Here is a 19,775-nt window from a genome sequence, read left to right as displayed (position 1 = left end):
GTTATAATTTTATAAACTTTGTTACCAACAGTGGATTGTTTAATTCATAAATATGGGTAACAGTGGTGCTGGTTAATCCAGGAGGACAGTGTCGTTATGTAATTTAATTAGACAAATAATTTCCATGTTTACATCAGCGCAGATTTTTCCAACGTAACCACGTGTGAAACGGAGGGTTACGTTGTTTGCTATCTCCATAGTTCATATTGCCGTTTGTTTATTTGTCTAAATTGCTATGAATTGTTTGGTAATTTGATTTAATTACTGGTATTCAAGCCAAAGTTGCCAAACTATAGAATCACATCATTCATTAACAGATGATATTTATGTTACTGCAAAATTTGCATGGGGTATGATAAAAATTGAACGCAATCTGTTGGCAAGAATGAAAAAAACTTCTAAACTTTACAAATAAGGTGATTTGTAACTCATTTTATAAGCAAAATAACACTGCCAAACCTCAATCCTTCCTTAATTTCAACTTAGTTAAATATAATTAGCGTGAATTTGAATATGAAATATACATATTTTGGGTAGAAACTCAAGTAACTTTTAAATAAATAAATTAAGATTAAAACTGTACAAGCTGTTGCTAAAGTCCTATGCTTTCTATTTCACACTTCAGTTTATTTAAATTATCTTTAAAGTACATTAAAGGCTCGAAATTCGAAAGTTATGGGTAAATAAGATTCAAAAACTGCACAAAAAAATTGCAATTTAGGTGAAGTATATATTGAAAGTCATTTAATAACCTTAATGTACACTGTATAAACAAAATCCTACGTTAATTTCAACTCAAATATAATTAACGTGTATTTAAATCAAAAACATTAAATTTTTTGGATTAAAACTCAAATAACTTTTAAATACACTGTTTAATTAAGATTTACATTTATTTAAAAAAATTTTTTGTACAAAAAGAGAAAAAAGGTCTAAAACTAAGTCAATGAAGACACGTCAAAGTGAGGGTAAAAACACAAAATAATCCTCAAAGACGAACCAGGAGGAAATGTGTCTAAAATGGACGCCGCGTTGCCGCGTTGAACGGCGACCGCGATTTGTTGGATTAAAAACTCGACAGCGCGTTTTTCTCCAGAGATGTTGCGGATACGGCGCCCGATGTCATGGAACAAGTTGAGTTCCTCCCTTCCAAATGACCCCATAGTTTCGATGGCCACCGTCGCAAACATAAAACGGTTCTCCAGCGACGAATATTTCGCTCTCTTCTTACTCTCAGCCTGGGACGCGGCCCAGAGAAAGGCTGATGCTGAGGAGGCTAGGTATGATGGCGCGAGAGGGTCAGTGCATGTGAAATCCCAAACGAGAGATTTCCCGCCCGACCAAGGGACTAACGACAACCCGTCCGGGCGCTTTCCGTCGTCCCTGGACAACCCCGGTGGTTCCAGTATGGAGGGCACCTCGGCCGAACGCAAGGCACGTCTCAGGAGATCATTCACAGCGCCGTGTCGTGACAAACGCCCCGCGCTTCTCTTGCAGCTTAAACCATGGGTACCGCGCGACCCAACCTTGGAGCCACACTTACATGTATGCGAGACGCATATCTCGGCGCCTAACCGGAGGCCAACCGCGATACGAAAAGAGGCGTGATCGAGAAGTGTGCCAAGCGAAGAAGAAGGAAGCGCGTTCAACCAGGCCCCGGATTCCTTAGAGGCAATAGATGTCCATTGAGCCTTATCCTGGGCATCCAACGGTAAGTCAAGTAAAGACTTGTGTGAGTTCGCGACCAGTGGACGCTCCCACTCACGTTGTACACCCCGAAGGTCCTCAGGTGGGAAATCCAGATGGGATAAGTCACGCCATCTGGCAAGGCCTTCCTCGCATGACGGATCACTGCCGCCCTTTAACACTAACGGCAAGATGTCTTCCACCAGCTCAGCTACACTGAAACTGGAGGCCAGAAAAGCTGGCAACGACAGCTTAGATGCGTGACGAATTCCGAAACCTCCCTTGGATACAGGAAGGGCCACCTGCTCCCACTGGGGGGCCGCCATTAACGTATTGGTCACATTTTGGATAGACTGTTGCAAGACAACGTCAAAGGCTGCCAGGTCGTCAGTACAGCGCCAGGTAGGCGCACAACGTAGCAAGTACGACAGTTTCGGGATGGCCATTGAGTTTTTCAAGAGGAAAAAACCGCAGTGAGAGGAAATATGAGGAAGGTTCTTGGCCATAGTTTTTAGTGCCGTGATTTTAAGATCCAGGCCTTTGGAGATGGCCTCATCCGAGAGCGGCGCACCCAATAAAAAATACTCCGAACGGGGGACTATCGAAAGACCCGGCGCCTCCGCTTCAAAAAGGGCCCTAAAAAATCCTCGTCCTGTTCGGTGGGGTTAACAATCAATAATTCGCATTTCGTTGGATTAAGCTCAAGCCCGACGTCCGCGGAAAGCTGTTTTACCCGAATCAAATCATTCAGTACCGAAAGGGGGTCCCCTCCTAACGAGGAGTCATCCAAGTACCAAATGTTTAATTCCAACTCCATGCATGACGCAATCCTATGTACCAAGAGGCAGAAGAGTGCAGGGCCTAGGGGGTCGCCTTGCTGGACTCCGCGCTCAGAGGTGATTAAATTTTCCCCGAAAGCGAGTTGCGACGGCGTCTTGTAACACTGGCTCAGGTATAAATAAAGTTCGGGGACCTCCTTATATACACATTCCAAGAACAGATCTCTACGAGCCAGATTGAAAGCGTTTAAAAAGTCTATTTTTAGTAGTATTTTAGGGCATTTATGCGGGGGATTGACAAATCTCCTAGCCGCATGGGCAGCAGCTTTGACCCCTCCTCTAGTACCAAAGCCCAGTTGAATTGGGCGAAAGTGCGGGCCCAGTGTTGGCATAATGCTCTTGCATCCCAGTTTAGAAACCAGACGGCGGATGGTGCTTCCCACTGCTATGGGCCGGATACCACCGTCCTTCTTCTTTAGAGCGCACAGAGAGGCACCGTACAGGACGGGGCAAATGTCCTGAGGAACAAGGCCACCTAGCATCAAATTGCAAAGGGCCGTGAGAGATTTTAACAGACCTTCCCCGGCCGCACCCATGCCCGCGCCTGTTAAATCCTTCAAGTGCTGGGGTGTTATTAAGTCCAGACCCCCCGCCGAACCAGCGGGGAAAGAAACCAGCGCAGCCCGAACCTCAGCCTCGGTGGCCATTAAATGTGGTAGCGATGTTAAAGTGTCCTCAGTTTCAAAAGAGAAGTCGTTATGGTTAGCGCCTGAAGGATGCTTACCTCGGAGGGTCGAAAGTGTGGCAGCATCGTTTGGGCCGAAAGAGTCATCCGAGCAAACGACCCCGTGATATCCCCGTCTGCAAGTTTAGCTTCTACCACCTTAGCGAAAGCGTGTTCTTTTAAAACAGACTTTTTCGAAATTTTTGGTCTGCAAGCGACTGTGGGGAGGACAAGGCCCTCCTGAAATGTTAAAATATTTTGTTTGACGCGTGTTGCCAGAGAAACCACCCTGCCATCCGTTTTAGCGGGAATTTGCAGGCATGCAGCCGCGAAGCAAAGGAGAGCATGCCAAGACGCAACAGTGTTCTCACGTACCACCTTGTTTAAAACATTGGACAAGGAAACCGCCGCTTGGTTCCTGGCTCCCTTGGGGATACGACGAAGGACACGGCGGCTGGCCTTGAGATTAGCTAGAAGAGACACTATATTTACATGGTTCGAGGCAGCCAATGGGTCCAAGATACACGGGTCGACCGTTGAGCGTTTGGAACACGTCGAAGACTTGCTGTAATGACCGTTAAGACTCTTGAAATGCTTGCCGCACTGGGTACATACACTTAAAGAATTGTTTTGGGAAGCCATACCTAACCTAAAAAACTTATTAAATTACTTTAAATTAGACTAATTTATCAAGAAAGATAAGAAACCCGATAACGCCGCGAAACATTGAAAAACCGGCAAAACCGCGGAGCGCGATAAGAGCATGACCGTACTCGACGAAATCACAATTATGATTAAAACTACGCAAGCGGTTGGTAAATCCCAATGTTTTCTATTTCAGACTTAAGTTAATTTAAACTATCTTTAAAGTACATTAATTGGCGCGAAATTAAAAATTTTAGGGTAAAATAATGACTGTCGCAAAAATGTTAAACTGCACCAGAAGCTAACTGCACTAAACGTTGCAATTCGGGAAAAAAATTCCAAAATAAATTTTTTATTTTAAGCTTAATCCACTTTCCCGAACCACGCTCAAACTAAGATTAAATACACCACAACTTTTTCGTACAGCCACAGATGTTTCCTCTTTCATTTTCAAATTAATTTAATTCATCATTAAAATACAGCAAAAGCTCATACATATTTTATGGCAATCTCAATTAAAGTTAATATTTTATCGAAACTTGTATATAAACTAAATCCACACTAGATAAACCGTTAAATTATACTTAATCAAGTATAATTAATGTGAAATTAACCCAAAACACGAATGTTTTTGGTAAATTCATGGATACCTTTTAATTAAACGAACAGATTATAATTAAAACTACACTTATCTTTCACCCAGCCTCCATTTTCCAGTTTAATTCTTACACTTAAATAAATTGTCATTTAAAGGTATTTTACCCATTTTGAAAAGAGAGCCATTGAAAAGGCGTGAAATTTAAAAGTTCATTTTGGAGGGGGGAGGGTTACAGTATTTGTTTCTTTTTAAAAGGAGTATTGTGACAATTGTAAAACTACATATCATGCATTTCTAATGGGACCGGCAATACCGCAACGCTGAGCCTAAAAACCAGGATGGTAATTGTTTGGATCTATTGGGTGAGGACATTAGAGCTCCAAAAACATACCGCGGTGTCGCGTTTCGTACGTTAAAGCGACCTTCACCACTATAAACACCATGACCTGCTCAAGCTGGCAATCTTTAAAAACTCAACTTTGAGGTACTTTCGGTCCCTTTTGATATACAGGGTCATCAGTGGAGCAGCTAAGTAGTAGAATTACAGTAGTTAGTCTCGTTTCCTAGGAAAATGCCAACCTATTCAAAGCAGGACAAATTGGACAGGATGTTTATTTTGGGTGAAGGTCGCGGTAACGTTCAACTAAAGGCAGTGCTTTATGCGGAACGGTTTCCACACCGACAACATCCGGTGTGAAGCACCTTTTCCGACATTGGCGAGCACTTTCGTGATTTCGGTAGTACGAGATCGTGAACGTAGAAGAGACTGTATAGCCTGTAATGACGATAGAGATTTTTACATCGTAGCACGCTTTGAAGCCAATATAATGCTAGTAGTAGAGCGTTGGAACAAGAAGTTGCACTAATCCATTCTACTGATTGTGCCAGTTTACAAGGGCATCACTACCGGCATAATCATACCCCCCTACATCAAGCCTTTACGGACGAGGATTACCTAAGACGGCAATACATTAGTCTTGAAATGCGTTATGAGTTTACTGCTTGCAAATGTATTGGAAGACATGGACAGTCGTCTGGAAGAGTGCCTAAACCACAATGGTAGACACATCGAATATTTAGGTTGAGGTGTTTACTAACCAGTTAAGAGGTTGTAATTTTAGGCCCACGTTCTAAGACTAATAGTAGGACTGTGCATCAAAATATTTTCTTACATTCAGGCATATTCTCCTGCATTCTTTTTCTACCTTGTCACTCTTTGTCACTTGCATATAATAAAACGTGAATTCCAGACATTTATTTACACGCTTTATAATTTAGTATGACCCGTTGGAAGTATTGGGGATTATACATAAAGGAAGGTGTTGGTCTGATCTCGACCACACTGTATATGTATAGAGTGTACCATACAAATAAACATTTTTATTCTATATTTCAAAAATTGCAATTTTTAAACTTCTTTCATAAATAAAGTACAACCAGGGATAGATGTAGTTTTAGAAGTAGAAATGGAGAACGGTTAGTATTTTCTTCAGTCCGACTCATAGCCCAGTATAGAGCCCCTCCCTCCCTCTGACCTTAGGAAAGGGGCGCTTTTATTAGACCAAGACCAATCGGGCTTCAGCCCGCTTTCCATGGCGACTCTGGATAACTTTGGGCAAATCGCACGATCTCGTATCGGCAATGTTTCTTTCAAGTGTCTGCCTTATCAACTTTCGATGGTAGGCTACGCGCCTACCATGGTCGTAACGGGTAACGGGGAATCAGGGTTCGATTCCGGAGAGCGAGCCTGAGAAACGGCTACCACATCCAAGGAAGGCATCAGGCGCGCAAATTACCACTCCCGGCACGGGGAGGTAGTGACGAAAAATAACAATGTATATGTATAGAGTATACCAAACAAATAAACATTTTTATTCTATATTTAAAATATTTTAATTTTTAAACTTCTTTCATAAATAAAGTACAACCAGGGATAGATGTAGTTTCAGAAGTAGGAATGGAGAACGGTTAGTATTTTCTTCAGTCCGACTCATAGCCCAGTATAGAACCCCTCCCTCCAACACGTAACGAAAAGTTTAAAATATCTTATTGGCTCAATTAAACCACGTTTGATGACGTTGCTGACGGGGACGACGAAAAATACGTAATTTCTTTTCACCTCTTTCGCTATGACCAGCCTCTTCTTTCATACCTCTCCGTCCCGAGGAAGGGGCCCGGGACTTTGACTCGCGCCCACATTACTCTGTTCTCCATTCGTACTTCTAAAATTTATCTATCCTTGATACAACACTATTTGCTTGTATATGAATGTTTTTTATATAAGTTAAATGCAATTAACGATACATAAGTAATTCTTTCAACCCCAAATGTATCACGGTTAAACAAACATACACAAACATAAAATTATCCAAATTTTAATTTCATTAAGACTGAAGTTACAGACATTATAAAAAACGTCTTGGTTTAGACCAAGGCCGAAAAAAGAAACGATATGTGTAAGGTTTATTATGTGTAAACATTCTCCTACTAATTAGCTGCCACCTTTTCCATAATATTCTCCTATTAATTAGCTGCCACCTTTTCCAAAATATTCTCCTATTAATTAGCTGCCACCTTTTCCAAAAAATTCTCCTACTAATTAGCTGCCACCGTTTCCAAAACATTCTCCTACTAATTAGCTGCCACCTTTTCCAAAATATTCTCCTAATAGTTAGCTGCCACCTTTTCCAAAACAATGGTTCCAATTATTCGTTGCCACCTTATCCAAAATATTCTCCTATTAATTAGCTGCCACCTTTTCCAAAACATTCTCCTACTAATTAGCTGCCACCTTTTCCAAAATATTCTCCTAATAGTTAGCTGCCATCTTTTTCTAAACAATCTCCTACTAATTAGATGCCACTTTTTCCAAAATATCCTCCTAATAGTTAGCTGTCATCTTTTCCATAACATTCTCCTACTAATTAGCTGCCACTTTTTCCAAAATATTCTCCTAATAGTTAGCTGCCACCTTTTCCAAAATAATATCCTAATAGTTAGCTGTCATCTTTTCCAAAACAATGGTTCCAATAATTCGTTGCCATCCTTTCCAAAATATTCTCCTATTAATTTGTTGCCACCTCTTCCAAAATATTATACTATTAATTAGTTGCCACCTTTTCCAGAATATTCTCCTAATAGTTAGCTGCCACCTTTTCCAAAACAATGCAATTCTCTCCATTATCAATCACTCATAAAATTAAATTTTGCATTTCAAACATCAATATGTATATACAACGAAAACTGTAGGGTAAAAAAAAAGTCCTTAAAAAAAGTGAAAACGTTTGCTTTTTAAATTTTGATATATATTTTCCCAAAAGCGCACATTTGGGCTGTTTTCGGTTGAATGGGAAACGCGTGCGGTCGAATGGGACACAATTGGGATAATAAAGCTAGATTACCGTCGGCTGGCAATAAAGATAGATTACCGACGGCTGGTAATTAAGATAGATTACCGTCGGCTGGCAATAAAGCTAAATTACCGACGGCTGGTAATTTAAGCTGAATTATACCGACGGCTGGTAATTAAGCTATATTACCGAAGGCTGGTAATTAAGCTATATTACCGAAGGCTGGTAATTAAGCTAAATTACCGACGGCAGGTAATTAAGCTATATTACCGACGGCTGGTAATTAAGCTAGATTACCGACTGCTTTCAATAAAGCTAGATTACCGACTGTTGGCAATAAAGCTAGATTACCGACTGCTGGTAATTAAGTTAGAATACCGTCAACTGGCAGTAAAGATAGATTACCGAAGGCTGGTTATTAAGCTAGATTACCGATAGCTGGAAATTAAGCTTGGGTGTGTGTGTGTCTGTGTGTCTGTCACACCCCACGTGACCGCGCTCGCGTATCGGAGCAAATGTGTTCCCAATTTCCGGACTGCATTGACAGTTCACGGAAATTTGGGTTTGTCTTATTTAACGCCAATCATTAACTAGTCGTTAGACCTTCATCTGCTGACTAACCGCCAATTCTTTCACTCAACACCCTCAGTATTTATTGGCTTCTAACAACAACACCATGCACTAGTCTTTCATGTACACCACATACACACCAATCTGTTATTATTGGCTTCTAACACCACCATCTACTGGTCTTCCATCTTCCGTCTATACCACATAGACACCAATCTGCAACATTGGCTTCTAACACCACCATCTACTGGTCTTTCGTCTATACCACATAGACACCAATCTGTAACATTGGCTTCTACTCCATCATCGTCGTTAGCCTTAAGATGTACGCGGCGAGCGGCTAGGGTTTGAAACTAGAGAGAGAACTGAAGAGTAGCATTGATCATGCCCTGAGCTATGAGAATGAACAGTATGACGATTGACTAAAGTACACTAGACATTACATCATTTTGCATAACCACGAGTAAAAACCTAACTGTCCCTACTGAATTTTCCGCCATTGTTTTAAAATTTTCCACTGAGCACAAATGTGGGGGGGGGGAACTTTTAAAATTCAATGTCATACACGTACTCTCTCAAAAGTAATTAATGTAATGATAAAATGTTTTCGGGGGAATGGAGTATTGCCCGAAAACCCGAGATAAGTAAATTTTTTGAAAATGATTACCTGTAAAATAAGTTATTTCAACGGAAAACGGTAATGGAACGTTGTTTTTTCTTAAGCATGCCTCTAAGTTTCAATTAAAAAGAAAAATTAATATCTGATCCTTCAGCCACGTGATAACCTCAGTATTAACGATACTTTTTCAAGTCTTGTTGTAATCAAGGCATTTTTGATTAATTTAATTAAGTATTAAACCCAAATCTTTCCCTGTTTCCATGTTGTTACTCACCTTGATAATATCGACTAATAAGACTAAACTGTGATAATTGTATTACAAAGCGGTCTCCATAAGTCACTAACTGACTTTATGTACCAAATAAATAAATAAATAAATTAAATAAACCTAAGCTTAATAAAGGCATAATAATTACACTAAGTGAAGGGCACACAGATGTTTGTATCAGTAGTTTTTTTGGTATGATGAAACAGTCATTTTCTTATTTCTGTGTTATTTATGTTTTCAAGTTGTAATTAAATGTATTTTAATGTGTTCTATCATTGATATGATTTATTTGTAGTTATTGTTATGAATTATACAAGGTCGCCGTATTCCCTCTATGAGTTGAAGGCTGTACCCTTGTTGGTCATCAGTAACTTTGGTAACACGCCTGAAGAGAGAAGAAAGATGTGACAAAGCAGGTAAATGATGTCCACCGCCAACAGAGAACTCATTCCCGAGGTGTCAAAGAAAGGAATTCCTCAACAATATTCCACTTGTTATAGAAGAACGTGAAGCTTTGCGTTTTGCAAATTTGGTAAGTTCTTGTAAAGTATTTACCATGTCATGAACATAATTTCTTTTGTTGCAGGTGGGTGTAAGCTTCTCGAACAGCGTTCCTAAAAGTTGTTGCTGAAAATTCCTCAAATAGCCTTCTCCTTTCCATGAACATGGTGCTCATCCACTTGGCGCTAAAGTGGAAAAAAATGGTTATAAGAAGGTTTTCTAAAATATCCACCCCCTCTTAGACGTAGGGTATAGTAGTCCACCTTGTCATGGCGGAGGGGGTCTGAGTTCGGTGTGTCGGTTCGGGAATTACTTGGGTTCGCCCTTGGTTCAGACCGTTCCTTACCCCGTTCCCTGAAGGTTTTGTTCGGCCGCTTCGCACCCGCTATTGGCAGCCCTCTGAGGGTCACGGATACATTGTTTGAACCGTATGTCACTGCTGTGCTAGGAGGGAACTCTTTCGTGCCCTTGAGCCTTCTGCTTCCTTAGTCCTTCCCTGTCACCGACCACCTTCTGGCTCGGCTTGCCGCTGACGGTGTCCAGCTTCTGTCACCTGCTTAAGGGGCGTTTGTCGGGGCCTCTGGCCGATCCCGTGTGCCTTAACATCGTTTCCGCAGGTTCAATTTGAAATAAGAAGAGCCCCAGCCAGGCGCTGCGTATATTCAAGGCCTCTGACATGCAATTATTGTGGAATAAATTCAGGCTGACGAGATGAATATGAACGAACTGTTAGAGATTTGTCTTAAATCTAATCTTTAACAACACGAGAATATGTAAACCCCCATATTAAATTATTACCCAAGTCAACATGTTGAGAATTACAGCTTTGAATAACTTTTCTTTCTTTCGGAATTTAGGGTAATAATTTTCGAGTGGTCATTTTTAAAGATAGCGTCGATAATTTCGACATGGAGATGGCTATTTTTTGGTGTTTATTACGTTAATGAAAATCATCTACTCAATCTAGGAATTTCGAAAAGATTTATATGTTTGAAATATATTTTGTATTTCTAGCAGCCATGAACATTTAGTATGGCAACGCTTGTATGGCAATCAAAAACCTGCTAAACCCCCAAAGTTAAAGATTGGTGATTTTGTCAGACTGTCAAAGAGTAAACCTCTTTTCGAAAAGGGATATAAAGGCTATTGGACGAGGGAAATATTTACCGTATCAAAAGTTCTTTACAGAAATCCAGTTTGTTACGTAGTTAAAGATTACAACGACGAAGAAATAAGAGGTGCGTTTTACGAATGCGAACTTCAAAAAGTGGTCTACTGATATATGTCTATTGGCAAATAAATAAATGTTCATTTTAATCTAGTTAACCATGTCGAACGATTCATTTTATGTTACACTCGTAAGTTCGGCTTCTATGAATGTCTTTCCGGATAACACGCAATCTCATTTTAAAGTTCGGTTACCAGCTCCTTTAAACTTAGTTGGTAATTGGCATGTGGGGCTTGCCGAAGCATTTTTACCCCAGGCCTGGGATAATGTATCCGGCGAGTATTTATATTTCAATGCTGGAGTACATGACTATACTGAAAACAGCTGGGACCAGTATAAGATACAACTTGTCGCGGGAAACTTGCGTGGAGACGAATACGATGTTTATAAGAGTTTAATTAAATCTATTAATAATGCCATACCCCCCGAAATACGACGGTCGGTTTATATGTTTATCACCTACAGTGATGACAATGAGAAGGCTTTTTGCGCTCTGAGAGCTAAAAATGGATATGAAGTTCAAATACCGGAAGAAATGGGGAAAATCTTGGGCTTACCCTTCATGGATTGGATCAAAGAGAGATACACTTTTCCCGAAGAACTGATTAAAAGAAAGAAAGACGATCCTTTAGAACTAAATAGTTCCAATAATTTTTTACATATAAGAAAAAGAAAAGGCCCAACGAATCCAAGGGAAATTACTCTGCAAATTCAACCCGGCCAGTATAACCACATTGAAAATGTTATTGAAGCAATGCGCCACGCAATTGAGGACAGATTTCGGAGAAAATATTACGTTTAAATTAAACAAGTCCGTCATAAAACTTCATTTCATTCTCAAGCATGTCACGAAGTAACATATATCTAAACTACTACTTAAGCCAAACCGGAAATGGTCTTAATCACTTCCGGGGGCCTGTATTTCAAAGAGGAAACGGAGTCGGAAGCGTCTTCAAAAGTTTAATTAGATATATTACACCGATATTTCGACCAGCAGGTAAAGTGTTAGGTAGGGAAGCTCTCAGAACGGGGTCGAGAATAGCAGGGGATCTCGTAGCAGGAAGAAACCTAAGAGAATCATTGAAATCAAATTTGAGCGAAGCAGGAACAAATTTTATAAAAAAGGCTAGCCAACACTTGGCTCAACAACAAACGGGCCAAGGACTTCGCAGAAAGCTGAAGCCTAAAAAGCGATCAAAAAAGAGAAAAAGAACGAAAACCAATTTTCTCGATTAAAAATAACAATGGTTGAAGGAATGATGTCTGAACTGGATTTGTTCGCGGAGCCACCAACAAATTACAACATAGAAAATAGTGATTATGCTATGTATAAAGCTTTGGCTTCGCTTTCTGATGATGGACCAATTGAATTTTTTACCCTGGATCTAATGACGTCTTTATGGATTTGTCTAAAACCTTATTGCAAGTTCGAGTCAAACTAGTTAAGGAGGATGGATCTTCTTTAATTACCCAAGACAAGGACGTTGGTCCTACAAATTTATTACACGCACCTTTATTTAGTCAAGTTGACGTATTTTTTGGAGATACGCAAGTTAATACACCAACGAATGCCTACCCATATTTGGCATTTTTTGAAACACATTTAAACTACGGTACAAGTGCCAAAAATTTCTATCTTTCTTCAAAAATGTATTACAAAGACGACCCTGTGGACGCTAGTAAAATGTTTTTACCCGCGTCAAACAACGACAAGAATGGAATGCTGAAACGAAGAGATCGGGCTGCCCTATCGAAACGCATTGATATGTTGGGTGATTTACATTTGGATGTATGTCGAATGAGTCGATTTCTCATTAATAATATTGATGTACGGTTTCGCTTCATAAAGTCAGTTAATGAATTAGCAATTATATCTACAGCAGCACTTAATCCTAAATTTAAAATTAAAATTGACGATGTTACATTATTTATAAAAAAGATTAAAATAAATAATGAGATTATGTTAGCTCAGGCGATGGTACACGAAAAGCACAATGTAATTTATCCAATTAACAGAACAGTGTTAAAATACTTTTCCATCAGTAGCGGTTCCACTGACATTATACGAGAAAATGTCTTTATGGAAAGACAACGATCACGCGTAGTTATCGGCTTAGTTAGAACAACAGCCTTTAATGGAGCCCTAGATTTGAATAGCTTTGAGTTCAATAATTTTAATTTAAGCTACTTGGCACTAACAATTGGAAATCAAACATATCCCAATCCTCCGTTTACACCCCACTATGCCGTTAACGAGTATTCCAGAGAGTACCTCTCAAACTATACGGCCTTGGATTTGTTCAAAAGTAATAAAGGAAACTGTATTACCTTCGAAGAATTTAAAGAGGGTGACGCTCTGTACGCGTTCGATCTTACACCGGAAGAACAAGCGGGCGCTGAACATTTGTCAAGAAACAAACAGGGAAGCCTAAGAATATCTATGAAGTTCAAATCTCCGCTAGTCCATAACGTAACTGTAATAGTGTACGCCGAGTTCGAATCTGAAATTATTATTTCTAAAGATCGTACCGTGATTTATAACCCATCGGGATAATGAATACGGTGGAAATAATCGAAATTTTAACGTGTGAACCTGTATCAAGACCTTTTTTCCTCGGTGTATTTGCTTTCGACCAAAAACCATTGCCGCCAAAGCAAGATAAATATTGCTTTTGTCTAAATACGGAGCCTTCATCGAGTCCAGGACTTCATTGGTTAGCTATATATGTAAATAATAATGTAGGGAACTTTTTTGATTCTTATGGAAATGATCCCTCTTATTATAATCTTAACGATCTTTATGTCTACGCTAAAAAATGGTTTATAAACCCTGTACCTGTTCAATATCCATTATCTTTAACATGCGGTTTACATTGTATTTTTTATCTAGTTAATGCCTGTTACGGTTATAATCTAAACGTTATTATTCAAGATTTATATAAACCAAATGATTTAATGTATAATGAAGCTTTGGTTCTATTGTTTTTATGTAATCATTTGTTGAAACATCAAAATAAATATTGCAATCAATAAAAAAACGTTTATTTAAATTTTTCTTTCCATAGTGTAGTGGGTACAACAGTTTTTTATCTTTTCTGGTTTTACGTTTAGAATGAAGAGGCGAATATAGTTCTTGAAATTTTTTAAATTCATCTAATGATTGAGCCACGCTGTTTTTACGTAGAGTTTTTTTCTTTTGGGTGTTGGAGACTGAGCCGCTACAGCCGTAGCCGTAAATGGCTGCCATGTCAAGGTGGATCCGCTAGGTGGTGCTTGAAAAATGGTGGAACCCTGTGCAGAAGCGGTAGGCATAATGGGGGTAGTTGTGTGTATTCCTATTAGGCTCGGAATAATGGGTAAAGTAGCGGTAGAAGTAGAAACCACCGGGGTAGAAGGTGGCGCTGGATAAGTTGTAGGAGGTGCCGATACAGTTTTTACGGTAATGGGTTGTACTAGTTTCTTCATATTTAAATATTTTTGCAGGGTTTCCAAGTATTCTCTAAGTTTAGTTTCTGTAGACTGGACTTTCGAAGAATGTTATGCATTTCTTGATCTAGCTCAGATAATTCTTTTTCCACCGGATCCAAAATGGTATTGGCAGGCACCAAAACCATTTTCTTCATGTTAAACTTGGCTTCTACTCCATTATCATCGTTTGGTTTTAGGATATACGCGGCGATCAGCTAGGGTTACGAGAAACGTCTAGCCTCCCTAAAGTGGGATCGCCACCAAAGGTTTTCGCAATTGCGCTTTTTCCTTACTATTATAATGGAAACGAATCGTATATATACCCCAAAATTTGAAGAAAGTGGGCAAGAGGGGTACCCTTCACTTTAAACGTCAATATTAGCAAAGTGTGAGATGATAAAAGGTATAACTTTATTTTAAACGATTTAACTATTATTAATGTTATTTATTGAAGATTAAAATAATTAAAAATAATTATATTTATTTAAATATTAAAGATAAACCTCTCGTGCAAAGAGAGAGATTCTCATCCCCTCCTATATATGCCAAGGCCCGTGCATGCGATATATTTCATTCATTGCCTCCTATATCTATCAAGGCCCGTGCATTGCGATATATTTTTCAAAACAACAACCAAAATGGGAAGCTCCTCTCAGAAACATAATAATTTCTTTTCTCTGTATATGAAATGAAAATATGGATATTATTGCGCTCCTTCTTTAATGGTATCAATCCTTGCCTGTCTATTAATATTTTACGTAGTAGTAATACGTTTTTAGCGAAGTTTAGAGAGGATAAACATATGCGAGATTGTTTCGGAAAAAAAATACTGCTTCCACTAATGGGTTTATACTCCTTGTGTCTGTGTGTGTCCGTCCATTGTAACACTAGTGCGTCGCGTTAGCAGTTAGCCTTGTGTTGATGTGTTAAGAAATCATACAGAACCTTAATATTCCCTTTTTCCATAATATAAAGTGAATATGTGGAAGTATTTTTCGTAATTATGATGCATTAAGTACTTTTGTAGCTTTAAAGCTCTGTTTCATTTTGATATTCCAAAGATTTTTTTTAATATTGTTATTTGAAATGGCTGTTTACATATTGCTTAAGCTATACTACATCTGTATATAGAATAATCCTTGGTTTAGTGATTTCATGAAGAAAACTAAGACCTAGACTCCGGCGGATATAACAAGTATTATCCGCAATAGGCTTTGATTTTTCGTGTCTGAAATGAAGAGACATCAACGGTTCAGAGTGAGCCGAAAGTTAAATACACTCTTAAATAATCATGTAAAGATTTTATAATGGAAGAAAAGATCATGGTGGCAATTTAATTAGTAAAAGGGCTAATGGTGAACGGGTAGTAGCTACAGACTTATTATTCTCTTTATGGTGCGCATTGACTATTAGTGCGTCTAGCTACAATTTAGCTTTGGTGTTATTTAACGTTAACATTCATGTTGGCAAACTAAGAATATTGTTGAGGGGAGACGAGACGATAGTGTTTACACTGCAAACCAGTTGTGAATGTAGCTATCAGAATATAGGCTAAACAGCTGAAGCGTGGACTTCAATTCCTGTTCTTTTCCCCATTGACTGATTTCCATGTGTCCAAGATTTATCCTTATTGGATGTAAAATGTCGTCTGCTTTACTGTACATTCGCTATGTTTGGAATACTGCTTCAATATTTCGTAAATTTTTACTTCAAAAAAAAAGAAATAATTCCATATCTAGGTAAATAAGTTTGTAGTAGTAGACCTCTTGACACGGAGAGGTAAAATTTTGGTTTTCCCAACTTGTTTAGAATGTGTTTTCTTTGAATTTTATTGCTTCGTTTAAGCAAAGTTAGGTAGGGGTATTTCTTACGAAGTGAGACCGGCAGCATCATTGTATTAAATAGATTAAAAATGCGCCGTCACTCTTTCTTATTCGTCGATAAATACGTACATATTTCCATCTGGAGGGAGGACATTTGTTCTAACTCGTAGACATTCATCCGTGGCTTGATGACAGTCAATCAAAATGTACGAGTGCGGCTTTTCAGTAGCAATGGCGTAGGCCTTCACTAGAAACTGACTTTTTCTAGGAAAAACTTGCCTACTTAGAAATTGTATTGGCAATTTAGGCTAATCAATCTGAACTCTTTATTTTTACTAAATAAGCTCTGTGTAATTAAAATTATGCTGGTATTATAGTGGTGACTCCCCTTAATAAACATATCAGCTATTTCTTTACTATTACCACATTCTGAGGCTAAATCATCCAACACCAGGAGGTTATTTTGATTTCTATTCCAAAATTCTTCGTTATTCGGAGGTAACCCTTCCATAAATTCTATTTCAGGGATTTCCCTTTTCAGATCATAAAATTTATTTTGGTAAATTGAATAGCAATAAACTATCCGATCTGGTTTTGGACTAATCATGCATGTTCTATATCTTAATAAATTAAAAACCCACGATGATTTACCACACATGCTAGAGCCTGCGCATAACATCTGAAAGGGCGCTACAAATTTTATTCGACACGCCATGGTTAGTAAATGTAATTAAAATGACGCCAAAAATTCAACACTTGAATATTTTATTGCTCAGTTCGAATTGCATATATTTTGAGTAACATTTTTTTCCACCTTTCGAATACGATCTTTAAACCTTAGCGCATTGTAAAGGGCGTAATTACGTCTATCTTCGATAGGTATTTCAAACACAGTTACATTTGGGGAAAAATGTACATTCTTTTTAGATCTACTCATCCTGAGTTGTCTCTGTTAAGTAACCATATGCAAATGTATTAAAACCCTTAACTACGCGCTTGTTAAATGTATATCCAAATGTCTTTTCCATTTTTATATTTATTATTGTTGCCGTATATTTATCTCTACGTACATTGAAAGGAACGGCTACTTTAATTCTTTTTGATTGATTATGAATACTTTCAAATATGGAGTCAAAATTTACAATATTTTCATTTATTCGATTTTGAAGACTTATGCCCTTTACTTTCACGATAGTTTTGTTGTCTGTAGTTTTCAGGGCGTAACTTTTTGTAGCATTGCAAACAAATTTTAAAATGGATTCCTCTCCCAGTTCGTTTACCCAACACCCCAAGTTAATACCGGTGGGGGGTATGTAGTCCCCCTCTTTTGCAACAAAGATTACGCTATCAGTATCCATATAAAGTACACGCTCATTCAACTTTGCAAGTGTTTCATAAAGAGTTAATCTACCATAACATGAAACAAAGCTGGCAACATATGGGTTTCCCTTATAATATGTGGGTTGAAACTCGTCCTTAAAACTATACGTTAACAAACATAGCTCTTCGTTTAGGGGCCTTAAATCTATAAGTTCTTTTGTGTCGTCTACTAAAATGCCAATTAGATCTTTATAATCGTCTATTAGTATTTAATCCAAATTTTCCCCATAGTGAGTTCAAACAAATTTTTTAGATTGCTCTCATAGCAGGGTTTTTAGTTACCTCATCCATTTCGATTTTGATTCCTTCAGTTTCATAAATTGAATCTAAATATTCCCTCTTTTCTTCGAAGGTTTTAACTGAGGAGGGGAACCCCGAGTTGGCCTGCTTAATCTTTAAAAATTTATTTACGTAACCACCGAAAAGTCCGTCGCTTACACCTTTTTCATATTTGAAAGTTTCTTTATAATGATGCACTTCTGATATTTTTAAAAGCTTGTAGCCCATTTCCATAGCTTTATAAATTTCTGGGGTACACCACACGCCCGAAATTGACCTTTCACCATCGCTATGACTACAAAGTTCAGTATTTTCTTCGATTACACAAGATTTACATAAAGGAAAATACAATCGCCCATTATGTCTGTAGGGTAATACAGGAATGTACAGACCATATGGGGGTAACAATGTCGCCGACATGATTCCAAAATAAGCGTCTTTCCGATAATGAAAATTGAATTGAATCACCTCAGGGAAATGATTCGGGTAAATACCATATTTATTTTGACTAGGGTATAAAGACATAATGTCAAAATATAAAATACGTTCATTTTTACTTGGATCTGCTTTATAGTATAACTTTAGGGGTTCGCATCGTCCTCCGTAAAGCGCTGATCTTGATAAGATAGGGTCACACACTTCGACTGAATCACAAAATTCCCTAAAATCTGAATTTTCAGCCATCAGTTTATCGTAACCACATTCCCACATAGTAATGATCTCAGCCCTAGGATGAAGCTCTTTAATGTATTGTATTCTATCAAGTCCTTTTTCGTAAATAACGTTATTGGTTTCCTTAACTACGCTATTCCACTCACTTCCTTTGTAACACTTTTTACACGCGTGATATAAACAGCCCATGAATTCTAAAATTATTTCCGGGTCTCTACAATAACCATCAACTGCATATGGTCCAATTTTCTTTTCTCCTGATGCTGACATTACACTTTGAATCTCGACCTTTCTTTCCTTACTTACCCATGCCATCCATTTTATGGCTTTCTTGCTCTGGTTACCTGAACCACGGAATCCAGGGTTTGCAACGACACCAAGGGTATTCTTCTGTAAGTATGTGTGAAGATACACCGAAGTACAAGCTCCCGCTATGGTTATCGCACCGCAATTCATTGGGTCTAAACCCGTTACTGTTTTGAAATGGTTACGAAAACAGTCTACACCCTTCTGAAGGACTTGGACATCAGCCACGCAATATTCTTGTAACTCTAACATGGCATTATAAACGGGTTGTTTTGACTTTTCACTATACCACTTTTCAAAAGCTATGTTATCATCTTTTTTCATAAACTCTGGCTGAAAATAAGATTTATCGGGAATTTTTCCACCATAATCTAAATTGTTTTTGTTTAAAAAGATATATGGGAAAAACTGCTTGCACGTTGAACCCAACTGAAATGTCTCCGAAAAAGCCCTTAATGGTATAGCCAGAAAGGAAAAACTACATATAAATTTTAAATTTTGGTTTTTACCAAACATTGCTAGCAGTTTTGCTCCATCGAATATAATTTCTATTTTTCCATAATTATGGATTAACCATTGTAAAATGAAAAACCCGTCATACGCTCTCATGTTATGAGCAACAATAGTAACATTTTCAAACCTAGGTTTGGTTACTCTACGTCTTTTGTTGTCTCTAGTAAAAACAATTTTTTCATCTACTTGGGTTAGGTATTGCATAAATTTGTCTACGCAATCTAGTCCTCTAAAAATGTTATTATCGTAAACATTTTCCTCTATTTGCATAGCAGAAACTAGAAGTATTGGAGTATGAAGGGAATTATCTACTATACATTCGGTATCGAAATAACAATAAGTTGTTTCCTTATACTTTTTAGTAAG

The sequence above is a fragment of the Phalangium opilio genome, unplaced genomic scaffold, assembly GCF_054372755.1.
Source record: "Phalangium opilio isolate 3A_F unplaced genomic scaffold, DU_Popi_V2 ptg000032l_1, whole genome shotgun sequence".
Classification (NCBI taxonomy): Eukaryota; Metazoa; Arthropoda; class Arachnida; order Opiliones; family Phalangiidae; genus Phalangium; species Phalangium opilio.
Note: the sequence above shows the minus strand (reverse complement) of the source record.